An 18,582-nucleotide genomic window follows, 5' to 3' on the forward strand; every position below is an offset into this window, starting at 1 on the left:
TGCCCGATTCAATGAACCAAATGCGGTGGGGATAGTGTATGGGTAATCATCCAGTACAGTTGGGTGTAGCTTTGAAGGATTATTCGACTTCTGTGATTGGTTATGTTATGCTTAGGTAAATTTCACATATGTACCTAAATTTGAGGGTGTGTAATAACAAGGTATTTTAACTTCAGCTTATAATATAAAACATTTATTTTTAATTAATTAATGTAAGAATTTTGTGACATTTAATAGTAGATTTCTAAATTATTTTTATTGATGTAACACTTGTTTAATTAAAAAATTATATTTGTTCTCTCTTTAATTGATACTTATAAAAAATTTAATTAAAATAATATTTTATAATTAATTTCTTTCTTTACTATCTTTCTCCTACCCCTTGTTCTCTCTACCTATGGACTCCAATGGTATCCCTCAACTCATAACACATTCTCTTTTTCACCATTTCTAACCACTCTTTCTCAAATCACTACCATCAACACCTCCATAGCCCATCCTCACCCTATTTAAGCTCTCCAACACAGGTTAGCCATTAGAAAGCACTAGCATTCTTAGATTATATTATAACAGCTTGTAACTATCAAAAATCCCAATTTAATGCTTGCTATCTGGGCTAGACAAAATATGCATTCGAAAACTGAATATCTTTCTGGACCTTAGGTGGTGGAAGATTTTAGAAGTGGGTGGTGCTGGTGTAGATGTGAGAATAAGATTTTAGAATGCAAATTCTGAGGGAGTGATTAATCTAGAATTGTTTGCCAGAAGGACTTTCGACTGCCAAAAGTTAATATTTGACCACCAAAAGTCCCCAAACAAGATATATAAGATTGGGTAGTAGATATTTTGCCCATTTCCCCAACTTACCTAACCCTCCTCCTTTCCTCTCTTATTCTTCTTTAGTTCCACTCTTTTCTCTTCCCAATTTCTCTCTCCCAAAACATCACCCAAACCTAGAGACGCTTAAAACCCTTTGCAAGTTTGGTGAACTCTTTCTTCCTTTTAATTTCTTCAAGAGATTTAAATACGAGTTTTTGGATAAATAAATTTTTCTTGCAAAACTGTAGTCGAAGGTGAGTTTCCTCACTTCATCTGATCTCTCTATTGACTTTCTAAACCATATATAAGTGAAAGTTGGTTAGAAAGATTAAATGGTTTAGTAAAACTATATGGTTTGGAGTTTTGTTAACCTTCAAAGTAATTAATGGATTTATGTTATTTAAGACATACTTTATTGTTTGAGGTTTGAGGTTGCTAAGTATGGCTATGATGAGAATTTAGAGGCTTAATGTTGAGATTGGAAGGTTAGAATCAAGTTATTGGATTAAGGAAAAGGTTTTGGAAAACCCAAGTTCAATCTTCTAATGTCTATTTTTGGCATATGAATTATGTGAATAGTAATGTAAACAATGCATGGCACTTTTGGCAACTGAAAGTACATCCTTTGGCCACCGAACATGGTCTTACCTATAATATGAAATTGTACATAATTCAGTTAAACCCTATGCTTAAAGACCCTTTAATCCATTCTTATAAACTTCGAACTAAAGAATCAAAGGCATGACCAAGGGCCTAGAAGCTCATTTAGAAGTGAGTATAATTGAAATACCATTGCTTGAGGTGGTAGAACCTACTTTACAGTTCTTTTAAATACATGCTTAACTATTTATGCATGCTTATACTGAATGAGCGGAAGCATGAAAGTTGTTTATTAGAGCATTGTATTTCAAAAAATTTTCTTCTAGGGTTACACGCATTATATCACATTTCTTATGTGCCTAATTAAATTCAATGCTCAATTGCATATTAAAATACTTTTAATATGTATTAGGATCTATGTTTGCCATTTAAGATTGTGAATTAATAAATTAATTCATTTAAACCCTAGTTTAAAAGAGGAGTTAGAGCACTAACCTCTTTGATGCACTATGGATGTGATTGGCACCTTTAGGAAGCACCTAAGACCCCAAGTGTGATCTCTCTAGCTTGTCCACACCAAAATCACCAATGGGCAGCCCCCAATTTGCTTCTCAAGCCTTTGCCAACCAACTATAAATTGGGTTCTTACCTTTAGAGAGATTGTATGTGTGTATAGGACACTAGAAACAATTTCTAGCAATTTTAATTCAAAAGGAATTTGGGCAATTCTCTTTGAATTGATGAGAGAAGAAGAAGAGGAGAGGGTGTGTAACACCCTTACTTTAGTAATTTCGTACATTTTACTGTTCCGGTGACCAGTGTCGGCCGGGACAGCTAGAACGTTTGGAAAAATATTTAGACTAAAGTGAGGAGTCATAAATTAACTCAAATATTAATAAGAAAAATTTAGAAAAAATTTTAGAAATAAAATACAATCAAGTTAAATGAGCCGGTGCCCTAGCGATAGGTAACCCAGTGGGAAGTTGCGATTTTTGCAGCTAGATGCCCTAAACTCGGGAAAAAATTCATGAAATAATTTTTGGGACTCCAGACAAGAGTCATTGAGGTTTCTATGGCATTAGAATGCCAAGAAAAGGTTTAGAAAAAATTTTCGATCAGTAGAGACAATTTTAGTCTGTTAAGTCAAATGGAGGGCATTTTGGTCATTTTGTATTCAGACATGATTTTTTGCCAACTTGTCCAATTAAGTAAATAATTATTATGATCTAAAATATGAATAAATATTGCTAAAAAATTTAATTGAAAATAAGTAGAGAAGAAAAGAAAAGAAAATGAAGGAAAATTCCTAATTATGACATCATATGATGTTATTTAAATTTTCTCCACCAATCACAAATTATTATTCTCATTAAAAGAGACAAAAGAAGCCAAAAATTGACAAACAATCTGCATCTTCAACCTTTGGGCAGCAAAAAACGTATAGAGAGAGAGAGAGAGAGAGAGAGAGAGAGAGAGAGAGAAGAGGTTTCACCATTTTCAAGCTTAAAAGCTTGAATTTCCTCTCTATTTGTTCACCAAAATTGCCAAGTCCCTTCACAAAAATTTGATCTTTCACCTAGAAAAAGTTATTGGCAGCCAAAGAAGAAGAGTTTAGGGAGGTTTAATCAAGGTTAAGTGAAGCTCAAAAAGGTTAGTGCCTATACTTACTTCCCTATCTTTTTAATCTTTGTTAGGAAGACAAATTAAATGAGAATTTGTTATAAAATTAAACAAAATAATTATATTGAAGTATGTATGAAAATATGCAGCCATGGGAGAAGGATGAGATTTGTTGATTTGTATGACTTGAATTGTTTAGAAGTAGTTTGTGATGAGATAACTTGAGTTAGATGTTGAACAATGTGTGTTGGATAAGTTAGATGACATGAAAGGTATGAAATAGACACTTTGGAAATTAGGGTTTGTGAAAAATTAGAGTTTTGCTTATGAAATGGTATATTAACCTTGTAATGGTCAATTAGTGACCATTTGAATGTGTTTGAGGAGGAATTGAAGTGAGTAAGGATGTTGGAGTTGAACTTAGGCATGTTGCCCTTGGTAACCTGCAAGACTAGTTGTGAGTCCAGCAGGTTTGGGCAGCTATAAATAGAGTTGTATAAGTTCAATTGGTGCAAAGCTAATTAGACATGAAACTAGATACATAATGGCACAACTTTGGTGAAGAAACCTTGCCCAGAAAACTAAACCAAGTTAACTTAAAAATTACCCTAATATGGGTGACCAACATGCTATCCCTGGAAAATGATCAAATAAATAGTATTTGTTCAAATGGTCATAACTCAGTATAGAAAAGTTCAATTGATCTGAAATTTTACCAGCAGAAATATAAGACATAGCCCTACAACTTTTATGAAGAACAGAAATCCAAATTCTGACCATAACCTAGTCAAATTGCCAACCAAACTTAAGTCACCAAATCTGGCAGAACCAAATTGTCCAGAAATTGTGGGTACAGGTCAATCCGGCCAGTTATGGTAAAATGACCATAACTTAAGCTACAAAACTCCAAATGGAGTGATTCAAAAAAAGAAATGTAACTAGACACAGTAAGGAACAACTTTCATGGAGATAATTTTGTCAAATTCCTACTGTACAAATGACCAATGGAACAGTAAACCTAGGTATGAAATCTGAAAATTTTGAATAACATAAGATAAGCTTTGAAATGGTATTGGAAATCAATACCAACAAAAATAAAATGAAAAATGTGGTATCTTGGAGAACTTAGGTTCAATAAATTTATTGTTTATTAAAAACTCAACAATTTGAGTGAATAGTAATGTAAATAGTAGTACAAAGACACAAAGTGTAAGAACTAAATTGGTAGAAGAAATTAAGGTATGAAATTTGGAATCCATGAACTGTTCATGGATTACTTGGAATAGAAATAATAATTTACCTAAATAACTTAATGAACATTTAAGTTATGTGAATATATAATTAAGATTTGTATTTCCATTACTAGTAGGTCTAATAAAACATGAGTGATACCACTTGAATAGGAAATGAAATTAACCTAGATGGATTGTTGAGACTTATACTCCCAACACCAATGGAGTTCATAATATATTAGCAATATAACTTGAAGTATAAAATGTACCTTACATGAATGGATTGTTGAATGAATAAATAAGATAAAAGTGTCATTTGGGATTTAGGTTCCCATCAAGAGAGAAAGGAAAGATGTTTTGAATGTGAATTGTAATTAGTATGAATATTACGATAAATGCATAAATTACTTAGAAATGTGAATTTGAAAATTATGCTTCCACTATAAACAAAATTAGAATGCTATAAAAATATAAATGAAAAATATAATGAAATGATGAAACATATAATGGTACTAATGTGCCCATGTATTGCCTAGACATGTGTGTCCGATTGGATAGATTGGCATGCCAATAGGGTATTGTTTTAGCAGTACTGCGAAAGACTTTATGCTTGTATTCATGGCTTTATGCCTGCATTCATGGCTTTATACCCACACTCATGGCTTAATGCCCGATTATGTGTTATCAAGGCTTTTTAGCCATACTGACTGCATACGTGGTTGACGTTCTGCGTCCCATGGTATAATGGCCCGAGGCACCGTGGTGTCCAGTGCCAATGACCCGTTATCTAGTTTAGATAGCCTGTCATAGGTTACTTGGGCAGTCTAATTTATTAAAATAAATTATGAATATTAGCAATTAAAAATGCTAGAAAGTAAATAAATGAGAATAAGTTCTGAAAATAAATTAGATTAGCTCCAAAAATTTATTCTTTAGAATGATTTGAAGTAAATTAAACTAGTTCTAAAAATTTTAAATATTATGAAATGATTGTAAACAACTTAGAAAGTATCAAGGAAGTGATAAAAAGACTAGTAGAAGAATTATAACTCAAATTACATTACAAATGTGACTTTCATAAGAATATAAGTATCAATATAAATTTTATATTTATTTGTACATTATATAAATGATTATTGTAAACTTATGAAAGAAGTGATTCTAGAGAGCAACATAAATGACGAAAGGTATATTGTATGGAAAATTTCATATGAACCCAGTAAAATTCTTGAGTATAGAAAATACGCTCCAATTATTTTTACTTGTTATATTATTTCCTTGTTATATTATTGCACCACTAAGCAGCAATGCTTAGCGCGATGGATTTGTTTCCTCACGCAGGTACTGAAGTTAAAACACAGCGAATACCAAACAGAGATTTTAGAGTTCTGATTTGCAGAGTGTTCAAGGTTGTCACCTCCTTAGCAATGCATGTAGATAGGGTCCATATAGATCATATTATGTATTTTGTACATTATAATTAGTTATTATTTATAATGTAAACTATGACTTGTACATTTAAACATAGATTATGGAACTGTAATTAATTTGTAGATCATGTAAATTATGAAATTATGTAATTATTTTGTAAATTATGTAAATTAAGAAAATTTAAAAATTTTGCTTATGTAATTTGAGAATATTTACATACTAATTGAGTATGAATAGATTGGTACAAATGAGTATGTGAATTACAATAATTGAATGTGAGATGAATATGATGAGCATGAATGATATTTTTATTATAAAATATTATTGAAAATTTCAAGTAGGTGAATAATGAAATACGCAACTGATAATAAAATAGGGAAAACTTCACTGGTTTCTCCATAAAAAAATAATTGATATTAAAATATAACGAGATGAAATTATTAAAGGAATAAAGTAAGATAAGATAAGGTGCTCCGGTACCGAATGTAGCACACTTCGCTCGGCTATACTGTAGTCGAGTGAGGGGTGTCACAGGGTGAGCTATATGTGCCACCACCTTTAGGAGAGAATAAGAGTGTGTGTTTCTTCTTTTCTTTTTCCTTTTATAATTAGGTCATCACTTAAACCATTTACCACATATCATCACCACATTGCATCTTAATTTTAATTGACTTAATCACATTAAGCCAAGTGTTAAAGCTAGATTTAATCTTGACTTTGATCACCTTGCATGATAGGAAGACAAGTGGCAAACTTATATGATATCATGTGTCACCATCTCATGGTGCCACATGTCACCCTGTGAAAATGACCAAATTACCCTTATATTGTAATTTTGAGTTCTCAACCTAAAATCATTATTTCTCCTCTTCTAATCAATTTATATCAAATATAAATTAATTAATTAATCTCCATTAATTAATTTCTCACAATTAAATTCATATTTAAACACTTTAAATATAAATTTAACTTATACTATACATCCAATAACTTAGATTTGGTTTCAAGTCATGCTAGGGATTTGCAATCTTATTATAAATCAAACTTATTTAATGAATTAATTAAACTCTTTAGTTAATCAATTAAATCACATTTTACTTGATGATTATCTTGTGTATGTGTGTGACTTACTAAGCTCATAACTAATTGGCAATGAGATATGATATTAACTTTTAATATCATCAGAACTCTTTCTTACCATAAATGATTTCTCTAAATCATTTTAGGCATCTCATAGGCCATGGTTGACACTTAGCATAGCGTGCCATGGCCACCCAATCAGTAACAATGAATACCTTAAATGAACCTATAATCATATGTTACCATACACTAGAATCTCTCTATTACAAAATCCCAATTCGAGCCAGAGTCATCGTTTATGTCAAACCCCATTTGTTATGAATATTATGTTCTTTTTTAATTCCAATTCTTGATTAATTAAATTTTCTTATCAGAAACTCTTTTCTGACTAAATCTGTCTGTCCTGGCTAGAAACTTACCAAGAATAATTAAATGAACATAGGACTTTATCTCTATTTACTTAGGGTAATAGATTTCATCTTGATCGACACCTACCTCCATATATAACTAGTAGGAGCCAACACATGCCCATATACCCATACACAGTACAAGTATGAAAGCAATATCAAACTCAAACCACCTATATATAAGATAACTATGTTATCTCAAGTCTAAAGATTATATGCATTGATATGATATATGACAATACATTGACAAGAGTAAACTCCATGTGTTTGTCATATGTGTCACTGGTTCGACCTACTTATCATGTATAAGTGCCTATCATGTTTGTTATATGGCATGAGACTCACCATTCCATCTTATTTATATCTCATATAAATACCTTGAGAACAAACATGATTATAATCTTTCTGGATAAGTCATGTCCTTATTGTGAAGTATCATCGATTGTGAACCAATTTATGATACTTTATGCTAGAAATACTGTCACTCATATTCTTAACAACTTAAGAATAGAATTTCTAACAAAATATCAATAGACCTTTTCTATTACACATAAATACATTATGTAAATGGAAAAGTGAAATTGCCTTTTATTAATAAAATATGTACAAGATACATACTAAATGATACGCTCTATGGCATACTACTAACAATCTCCCACTAGCACTAGAGCCATTCGTTACAATATCTTAGACCCATCTTCTCAAGATGTCAGTCTAACTGAGCTTGTGACATAGGCTTAGTGAATGGATCAGCTAGATTTTCAGCTGATGCTATTTTCTGTATGGCTACATCGCCTTACCCAACTATCTCTCTAATAATGTGGTAGCGCCTTTCTATGTGTTTGGATTTCTAGTAAGACCAGGGTTCCTTATCCTAACAGCCTCTTTTGCAACATGTGATGCAGCAATGTACTCGGCCTCTGTAGTAGAATCAGCAATCGTACTCTGTTTGGAACTCTTCCAACTAACTGCACCTCCATTACAAATGAACGCAAACCCAAAAGTGGACTTTCTATAATCGATATCTGATTGAAAATCAGAATAAGTAAAACTATCCAATTGCAAGTCACCACCTTCATAAGTCAAGAATAAATCCTTAGTTCTTCTTAAATACTTAAGAATATTCTTGACAGCTATCCAGTGTTTCAAACCTGGATTGGATTGAAACCTGCTAGTCAAACTAACAGCATGTCAAACTTTCAATAGCCGAAGCATATGGAATCCTGGCCATTTTATCTCTTTCTTCAAGTGTCTTTGGAGATATCTCTTTAGAAAGGTGGATACCATGTCTTACTGATAACAATCCTCTCTTGAAATTAAGCATGTTAAACCTCTTTAACACCTTTTATAAGCATAGACTTTGGGATAAACCAATTATTCTTTTCGCTCTATCTCTATAGATGTGAATTCCAAGAATATAGGTTGCCTCCCCTAAATCTTTCATGGAGAATGTATTTGATAACCATACCTTGACAATTGTCAATATACCTATGTCATTACCTATCAATAGAATATCATCCACAAATAAGACAAAAAAAGTGATAGCACTATCACTAACCTTCTTATATACACATAGTTCATCCACATTTTTTATAAAACCAAATGACTTAATGGCTTCATCAAAATGGATATTCCAACTCCTCGAAGCTTGTTTCAACCCATAAATGGATCGCTTTAGCTTGCATACCTTGGAACCATCTTGGGATTTAAAACCCCCAGGTTGTTCCATGAAAATGTTTTCTTCAATGTATCCATTGAGAAAAGCTGTTTTGACATCCATCTACCAAATCTCATAATCATAGTATGCAGCGATTGCTAATAGAATCTTAATTGATTTAAGCATGGCAACAGGCGAGAAAGTCTCCTCATAGTCGATTCCTTGCCTTTGGCGAAACCCTTTCACTACTAGCCTTGCTTTATAGGTCTCTACCTTTCCATCAGAACTAATTTTCTTCTTGAAAATCCATTTATTCCCTATAGGTACAATACCTTCAGGTGGGTCAATAAGATCCCAAACTTGATTCTCATACATGGAATCAATTTCGGATTTCATAGCTTCAATCCATTTTGAAGAGTCTATATCTGATATAGCTTTTTCATAGGTAAGTGGATCATCTCCATGATCTACTTCTTCATGAGTAAACAACTCTTGTTCATTTTCATGAAGGAAACCATATCTCACTGGTGGGTGAGATATCCTGGTTGATCTGTGAGAAATTACAGTAGATGTTTCATCAATAGGTGTAGGTTGACTAGATGGATCTATATCCATTTGATCTGTTGGTTGGTCAGAATTCTCCAATTCTAACTCTATTTGCCTTCCTTTGCGTCCTTCTTGAATAAACTATTGTTCAAGAAATATGGCATCTCTGCTTACCACAATCTTTTATGATGTAGGCAAATAAAAATAATATACAAAACTCTGTTTTTGAATATCCAACAAATTGACTATTTTCTGATCTGGTTTCCAATTTATCAGTGTTCAGCTTTTTGATATGAGCTGGACAACCCCAAATCTTAACATGCTTAAGACTTGATTTTCTTCCATGCCATATCTCATAAGGTGTGGAAGAAATTGATTTTGATAGAATCCTATTCAGAATATGCAAAGCTGATTTTAATGGAAATTCCCAAAAGGAGATTGACATATCAGTATAGCTCATCATACTACGTGCCATATCTAATAGGGTATGATTTCTTCTTTTAGATACACCATTCAGCTGTGACATTCCTGGAAGAGTCAACTGGGAAACAATGCCATGCTCTTTTAAGTATTCATCAAATTCAGTACTTAAGTATTCACCTCCACGATCTGATCGAAGAGTTTTAATATTTTTTTCAGTTTGGTTTTCTACTTCGGATTTAAATTCTTTGAACTTTTCAAAGGATTCATGTTTGTATTTCATCAAATACAAATACCCAAACCTTGATTTATCATCAGTAAAGGTAATAAAGTAATGAAAACCGCCTCTAGCTATTTCCTTAAATGGACTACATACATCACTATGTATTAGCTCCAAAATATTTTCAGCTCTTAGTCCTTGTCCAATAAAGGGTGATCTAGTCATTTTGCCCTCAAGGCAGGATTCACAAGTTGGAGCAGGTTAAGAACCCAATAAGTATAAAATCCCCATTTTCTCCAGTTTTGCAATCCTATCTTTTGCAACATGACCTAATCTTAAGTGCCAAATATATTTTGAACTTGAGTTGATTTTCATCATGGCATTGCATTCATTTAGATTGCTTGCATTCATTTTGTGTTTATCATTATTATCCAAATAATAAAGACCATCATGCATATAACCTGAGCCAACATATTTATTTCAAATATAAATATTGCAAACATTATCTGTAAACTGAAATTCATAACCATTTATAGTCAAACTAGATATAGAAATGATGTTCTTAAAAGCATCAGGCACATACAAAATATTATTCAAACACAAAACATGTCCATGCATGTAAAAAGATTTAGATCCTATGGCTAAAGCTTCAATAGTTGAGCCATCATCAATCCAGAGTCTAACATCTCTAGCATGTAAGCTGCTACTATTTGCTAGTTCCTGCATATCATAAGAAATGTGAGAACTGGCACCAGTATCTAAAACCCAAGCTGTAGATGAACTATGAGCATCATCAGCATCTAAATAACAAGATATAGACATACATTCTGAAGGTGTATCCTTCTTGTCCTTCAAAGAAGCAAGATACTCTGGGCAGTTTCTTTTCTAGTGCCCATCCTTCTGGCAGTGAAAACACTTTTCTTTGCCTCCATCAGCTTTGGTCTTCCCTTTCTGTTTGGCTATCTTCTTGGAAGCTCCTGGAACTTGAGGTTTCTTTTTCTTATTACCCTTCTTCTTATTAGACTTTCCAGCAGAAGAAGATGCAATCAAAGCTAACTCTTTTCCTTTATTGCCCAGCATATTCTTTTGGGCAATAATAAGCATGTTAAGTAAACTAGCCAAGGTGTATTCCTGCTTAGTCATATGGAAATTTGTCACAAAATTTCCAAATGACTCAGGTAGGGACTGAAGGATCAAATCCGTTTGCGGTTGGAAATCCATGTTAAAGTTAAAATGTTCCAGCTGCTCAATAAGCCGAATCATCTTGTGGCAATGATCTCCTCCATTCTATCCCTCAGACATTCTCATGCGGAATAGTTGCCTAGATATCTCATACCTAGCATTCCTGCTATGCTCACCATACAACTCTTATAGGTGAAGGAGGATCTCACTTGCACTCTGCATGTTCTCATGCTGCTTCTGTAACTCATTACTCATAGAAGCAAGCATGTAATACTTGGCTCTCATATCATACTCTTTCCACTAGTCCAAAGTGTCATGTTCCTCTTGAGTGGCCTCTGGAGGTAAGGGACCAGGAACATTTGAGTCTAGAACATATCCAATACATTATAGGTTCAGGACAAGTTTTAAATTTCTTAGCTAATAAGAAAGATTAGGTCCTGTCAACCTATTGTGATCAAGTATGCTCGCAAGGATATTGGATGGTGGTGGTTGTTGTGTGCTCATTATTATCAGAAGAATAACTGCAGAAAATAACTAGATTAATTAGTAAATGTATCAAGTAATTAACCAAAATGATTATGATCTTTTAATCAAATTGGTCCTCCCACTAACTTGGCAAGTCCCACACTTTCAAAGTAGGAAACGGAAATCCTAGTTGGATGGATTTCTAGTGGGTGATTGAATTCTTATAGTCTTATTGATCATCCTCAGGCACATCCATTATTGGAATTACAATAAACTATAAGTGAGCAACTCCTTGCCTATCACATCTCAAGTGAGGGTCAATCCTTTATCTAGCCCCTAATGCTCAAAATCTCAGGCACATCCATTATTGATTCATCTTGTATTAGTTAAGTTGATTCCATTAAGCCAGTAAACATGCAAATAACTTTAATGTCCTCAGGCACATCCATTATTGGGCATCAACTTATTTACATATTTACAACATCTCATGCTTAACAATTATTCTTAAGAAAATCTCTTAAATAAAATGCATCAAATGCAAGTATTTAAAATTTCTTAAAATAATTGCCTTAATGAAGGGCCCATGATATAATTACTTTAATTATACAATTTCTAACTTAATCATTTGTTTGGAGGCTTAATTACTATTATGGTCTCACTTTGCACATTATCCAATTAGCATGCATATATCATATACTTACATACATTCCTATACACCTCATGCATATATGGATAAAAAATAAATATGGTATGATTATGGATTTTCTAAGGGATTCAATTCTGAGCCACCAAGAATTGAATCAGGGCATTCCTAGGTTCATTTCATTCATTCATTTTGCAAGAGTTACTGAAGGAGTACATAATCAATACTTGATCTTGAATTTCTCCCACTGGTCCCACCAATGCTCTTGACCTCCTTGATCTTCTTGCAATCCAATTACATTATAATCCTTGGCATACCAAGGCGAATTTACAAGAATATGGACTTTAAAGTCCTTAAATACATGAATTACAACCCAAATTATTACAACACTTGTAATACATGCCACCAAAAATAAAATTAATTATTTTACAACCCAAAGAAAAAATAAAAGAAATAAATCCAATCACATTGGTTTTTTATTGTCCATGATCATCCATCATGCATATTACCATTTAATAATTAAATAAAAATACATACTAAAATTAAATTGAATATCTCATATTCAACTAAAAAATTCAGATTTGAATCTCATTCAAACAAATTTAAAAATTTAGATTTGAATCTTATTCAAACAAATTTAAAAATTCAGATTTGAATCTCATTCAAACAAATTTAAAATTTTAGATTTGAATCTCATTCAAATAATTGAATCAAAATTTAATTGTGTGATTAAAATTCTTAATTAAATAATTTAATTAATTATGGGCCTTAGATCATAAAATAATTGCACAATGAAACCCATAACCATGCGCACACTTGGAAGGGCCCAAGCCATGTGCACCATGGAGCATACAAACATGCCACCACCTATGGTGATCCAATAGCCTTAAATCGATCAAATTTTGATTAAATCATACAATTAAATCTCATATTAAACAATCTAAATGACAAATATAGTGGCTCTGATACCAATTGAAGGAGCGGAAGCATGAAAGTTGTTTATTAGAGCATTGTATTTCAAAAAAAATTTCTTTTAGGGTTACATGCATCATACCACATCTCTTATGTGCCTAATTAAATTTAATGCTCAATTGCATATTAAAACACTTTTAATATGTATTAGGATCTATGTTTGCCATTTAAGATTGTGAATTAATAAATTAATTCATTTAAACTCTAGTTTAAAAGAGGAGTTAGAGCACTAGCCTCTTTGATGCACTATGGATGTGATTGGCACCTTTAGGAAGCACCTAGGACCACAAATGTTGTCCCTCTAGCTTGTCCACATCAAGATCACCAATGGATAGCCCTTAATTTGCTTCTCAAGCCTTTATCAACCAATTATAAATTGGGTTCTTACCTTTAGAGAGGTTGTATGTGTGTATAGGACACTAGAAAAAATTTCTAGCAATTTTAATTCAAAGGAATTTGGGCAATTCTCTTTGAATTGATGAGAGAAGAAGAAGAGGAGAGGGTGAGCTATATGTGCCGCCACCTTTAGGAGAGAATAAGAGTGTGTGTTTATTCTTTTCTTTTTCCTTTTATAATTAGGTCATCACTTAAACCCTTTGCCACATGTCATCACCACATTGCATCTTAATTTTAATTGACTTAATCACATTAAGCCAAGTGTCAAAGCTAAATTTAATCTTGACTTTGATCACCTTGCATGATAGGAAGACAAATGACAAACTTATATGATGCCATGTGTCACCATCTCATGGTGCCACATGTCACCCTGTGAAATGACCAAATTACCCTTATGTTGTAATTTTGAGTTCTCAACCCAAAATCATTATTTCTCCTCTTCTAATCAATTTATATCAAACATAAATTAATTAATTAATCTCCATTAATTAATTTCTCACAATTAAATTCATATTTAAACACTTTAAATATAAATTTAACTTATACTATACATCCAATAACCTAGATTTGGTTTCAAGTCATGCTAGGGACTTTACAATCTTATTGCAAACCAAACATATTTATTTAATTAATTAAACTCTTTAATTAATCAATTAAATCACATTTTACTTAGTGATTATCTTGTGTATGTGTGTGACTTACTAGGCTCATCACTAATTGGCAATGAGATATGATATTAACTCTTAATATCATCAGAACTCTTTTTTACCATAAATGATTTCTCTAAATCATTTTAGGCATCTCATAGGCCATGGTTGACACCGAGTATAGCGTGCCATAGCCACCCAATCAGTAACAAGGAATACCTTAAATGAACCTATAATCATATGTTATCATGCACTAGAATCTCTGTGTTACAAAATCCCAATTCGAGCTGGAGTCATGGTTTATGTCAAACCCCATTTGCTATGAATATTATGTTCTCTTTTAATTCCAGTTCTTGATTAATTAGATTTTCTTGTCAAAAACTCTTTTTTGACTAAATATGTCTATCCTGGCCAGGAACTTGAAATATCAAGAACAATTAAATGAACATAGGACTTTATCCCTATTTACTTAGGGTAACAGATTCCATCTTGATCAACACTTGCCTCCATATATAACTAGTAGGAGCCAACACATGCCCATATACTCATACACAGTATAAGTATGAAAGCAGTATCAAACTCAAACCACTTATATACAAGATAACTATGTTATCTCAGGTCTAAAGATTATATGCAAATATATGATATATGACAATGCATTGACAAGAATAAACTGCATGTGCTTATCATATGTGTCATTGGTTCAGCCTACTTATCATGTACAAGTGCCTATCATGTTTGTTATATGGCATGAGACTCACCATTCCATCTTATTTATATCTTATATAAATACCTTGGGAACAAACATGATTACAATCTTTTTGGATAAGTCATGTCCTTATTGTAAAGTATCCTCGATTGTGAACCAATTTATGATACTTTGTGCTATAAATACTGTCACTCATATTATTAACAACTTAAGAATAGAATTTCTAACAAAATATCAATAGACCTTTTATATTACACATAAATACATTATATAAACGGAAATGTGAAATTGCCTTTTATTAATAAAATATGTATAAGATACATACTAAATGATGTGCTCTAGGGCATACTACTGATATATACATCATTAAAAACTTATTTTCATTATATAATTGCATCTTTATATGTGATAATATTTTATTGCATAAATCAAATTTATAATGTGTGGTAGTTCATGGATAACCCCACTAGTTTCCAATAGAAAAAGACAAGAAAGTAAAGGCATGCATGCAAATGGGCTAATCTTATGAATATTATAAAATGCCTTGATAAGGCACTTCTATGTCTCTAACATCCGCCTATGATATGATATGTATGAAATGTTATGCAAAGAGAATTCTAGTCATAGCCAGATCGACACTCTTAGTTCCATGGACAATGAAAGTAATGATATGAGAGACTTACTAAGCCCAAAGCTCACTCCCCTTCATCCATCTCCCCTATCAGGGATAAGAATAGTAGGTGCAGTCAATGGATTTTGGCTTGAGTTCTTGAGGTTATTATCTCAATTTTGCTTATTAGGTATATTTATTTTGATGAAACTCCTTTTTGTATGACATGTAATTTTGTTAATGTTTTGATGTGCTTGCTATTCCAATTTTTATAAAAATAAAATTATCATTATATTTTATTTTATTTAAATTATTTTATTACTTACATAGGCCTTAAGAAATATTAAAAATGCATGTTTGGTCTTGTTATGGGCTTTATGGCCTTTATACCAACCGAAGTCCTAGTGCTGGTAACGAGTCCGATTTTAGGTCATTACACCTAAAAATTTCCCAATTTTTATGTCTACTTCTTGAAAACACTAATATGACATCACAGCTCTCTTTTGACTACATCAAACCTGTAAATGCCTACAGAATCGAAAACACAAAACAAAAGCAAGTGCAATAATGAGATAGAGTAGTTTCAGAGCTATGAGGATATTTCATTCGTTACCAAGGATAGAGTTTTAAGTGAGGAGGATGACAATTATGAAGAACTTTACAATATTGTTAATGTTTATAAGGGTTTCTTTATCTTAAAGTTCTTTTTTTTTTCTTATTCTCTTTATTCTCCGATTTATCCATTGAAGCATTTTGTGCTTAAAGGTTTGGTGTAAAGTGAGTTGAGAGGTTGTGAGGTTGTAGGGTTATAGTGTCGAAACTAGTGGTGTCATGCTGCTTAACAAACACAAATCCCCTGCTCCACTAGCCTTTTTCCTTGCAAAACACTCACCTATCCTATGTCTAGCCTTACCCATCTTTGCCACCATCGACATCATCTTCTCAATACCCATATGTAACCCATACCCCCATAAACTTCAAGTCCCTTCCTTGCACCTCATTTCACTTCATTAACATACTCAGCTGCCCACTGCTTCATTTTCCAAAAATGTCAATAACAACCTCACTCTTCTTTCATTAGATGCACCTTGACGCCATTTTGTTACACCATAATAGGGATGATGATGGGTAGGGTACCAGCAAAAATCACCCTACCCGAATCCGATTAATATTATCAAAACCTGAACTTGTCCCAAACTTGATTAAAATTTATTCTCAATTACCCGAACCTGTCCTAAACTCGATTATTATTACTCGAAAAAAATTCGAACCCGTTTAATTTTATATTTTTTAATTAATATTTTGCATAAAAATTATTTTGATTAATAATTTCCATTTTAAAAATTTAATAATTTCATAAAATATTTAAATTCCATTTTATATAAAATAAAACATTTAAAAATTTATAATTATTATTATAAAACATACACATTTTATATTTAATTAAGCATTTTATATAAACGAGTTTGGATAACAGATACCCAACCTGTAAAACCTGAACCCGTCACAAACTCAATTATATAATATCTAAACCCATCCTATTAGGGTTCGGTCAAATCGGGTACCCATAAAAACCCAATCTGTTGCCATCCCTACACCATACACTTGAAAATCTCTTTGTTTGGTTGTGCATAAAATTGAGCCTATTGTTAGTGGTATGCCCTAGAGTAATAACTTAATGTTATTAATCATAAACATAATTCCCAACAAATGGCATTTATTTATCTTTTAATTTAAAATGTTTAAGGTTAATTGAACAACCCTTTAGCTTCTTATTGGAAGTTCCATTCTCAAAGAGTTAAAAATATAAGTGACGGAACTTTCTGGTATAGGTGCTATAAATATTGGTTCATAGTCAAGGATGTTATGTTAGACATGTTCTATTCAGTTAGACTACCACCTTTATTTGTTTCCATGGATTAGTATAAGATACTAATGGTAAGTCTCATATCATCTAATATTAAGATATCAGGATAAATGCGGTAGACACTTATAAGATAAGCAAGTTAAACTAGTGATGCATAGATGACATATATAGAGAGTTTACTCTCATTAATATATAGTCATCTAGATCATAATAGTACACATGGTCCCTTGACCTAAGATGAAAAGTTCGTCTCATATATAGGTGGTTTAAGTTTGATACTACTTGCATACTTCTACTATGTATGGGTATACGGGCGTATATTGGCTCAACTAGTTGTATATAAAGATAGGTATTCAGATAAGATGAGATTCATTACCCTAAATAGATAGGGATAAAGTCCTGTGCTATCTAAATTGTTATTGATAAAGAAAGTTCTTGGTCAGGGCAGTTTGACTTAGTAAGAAAAGAGTTTTTGATTGCAAGTCTTATTAATGAAGAATAAAAATTTAGATAAGGACATATGATCCAAAGCAATTAGGGTTTGGCATAAACCGTGACTCGAAGAGACTTTAGTGCATGGTATGTATGATGAAGGTTTTAAGGAATGGGGTGAATTTCAATCATCATTGATTAGGTAGCCATGACATACTGTAATAGGTGTTAACCATGATTTATAAAGACCAAGAGTGGAAAGGGAATTTCATTATAGGCATGAAAAGAGTTCAAATGGTATTAAAGAGTTAATATCATATTCTCATTGCCAATTAGTCATAAACCTAGAAAGTCACACACAATAGAACTAATGTGATCAATGTATTATTTGATTAATTAATTAAATGGTTTAATTTATTAATTAAATTAATAAATTTAGTTTGCAATAAGATTGTAAAGTTCCTAGCTTGACTTGAAACTAAATTTAAAGAATTGGGTAATAAGAAGAAAATTATTTCATATTTAATTATTAAATATAAACTTATAACTAAAGGAGTTTAATTATGAAATAATTTATATTATGGATAAATATCAACAACTTTTCCTGAACTTATATAGTTGTAACAC

The sequence above is a fragment of the Hevea brasiliensis genome, chromosome 14 (assembly GCF_030052815.1).
Source record: "Hevea brasiliensis isolate MT/VB/25A 57/8 chromosome 14, ASM3005281v1, whole genome shotgun sequence".
In the NCBI taxonomy this organism is placed as follows: Eukaryota; Viridiplantae; Streptophyta; class Magnoliopsida; order Malpighiales; family Euphorbiaceae; genus Hevea; species Hevea brasiliensis.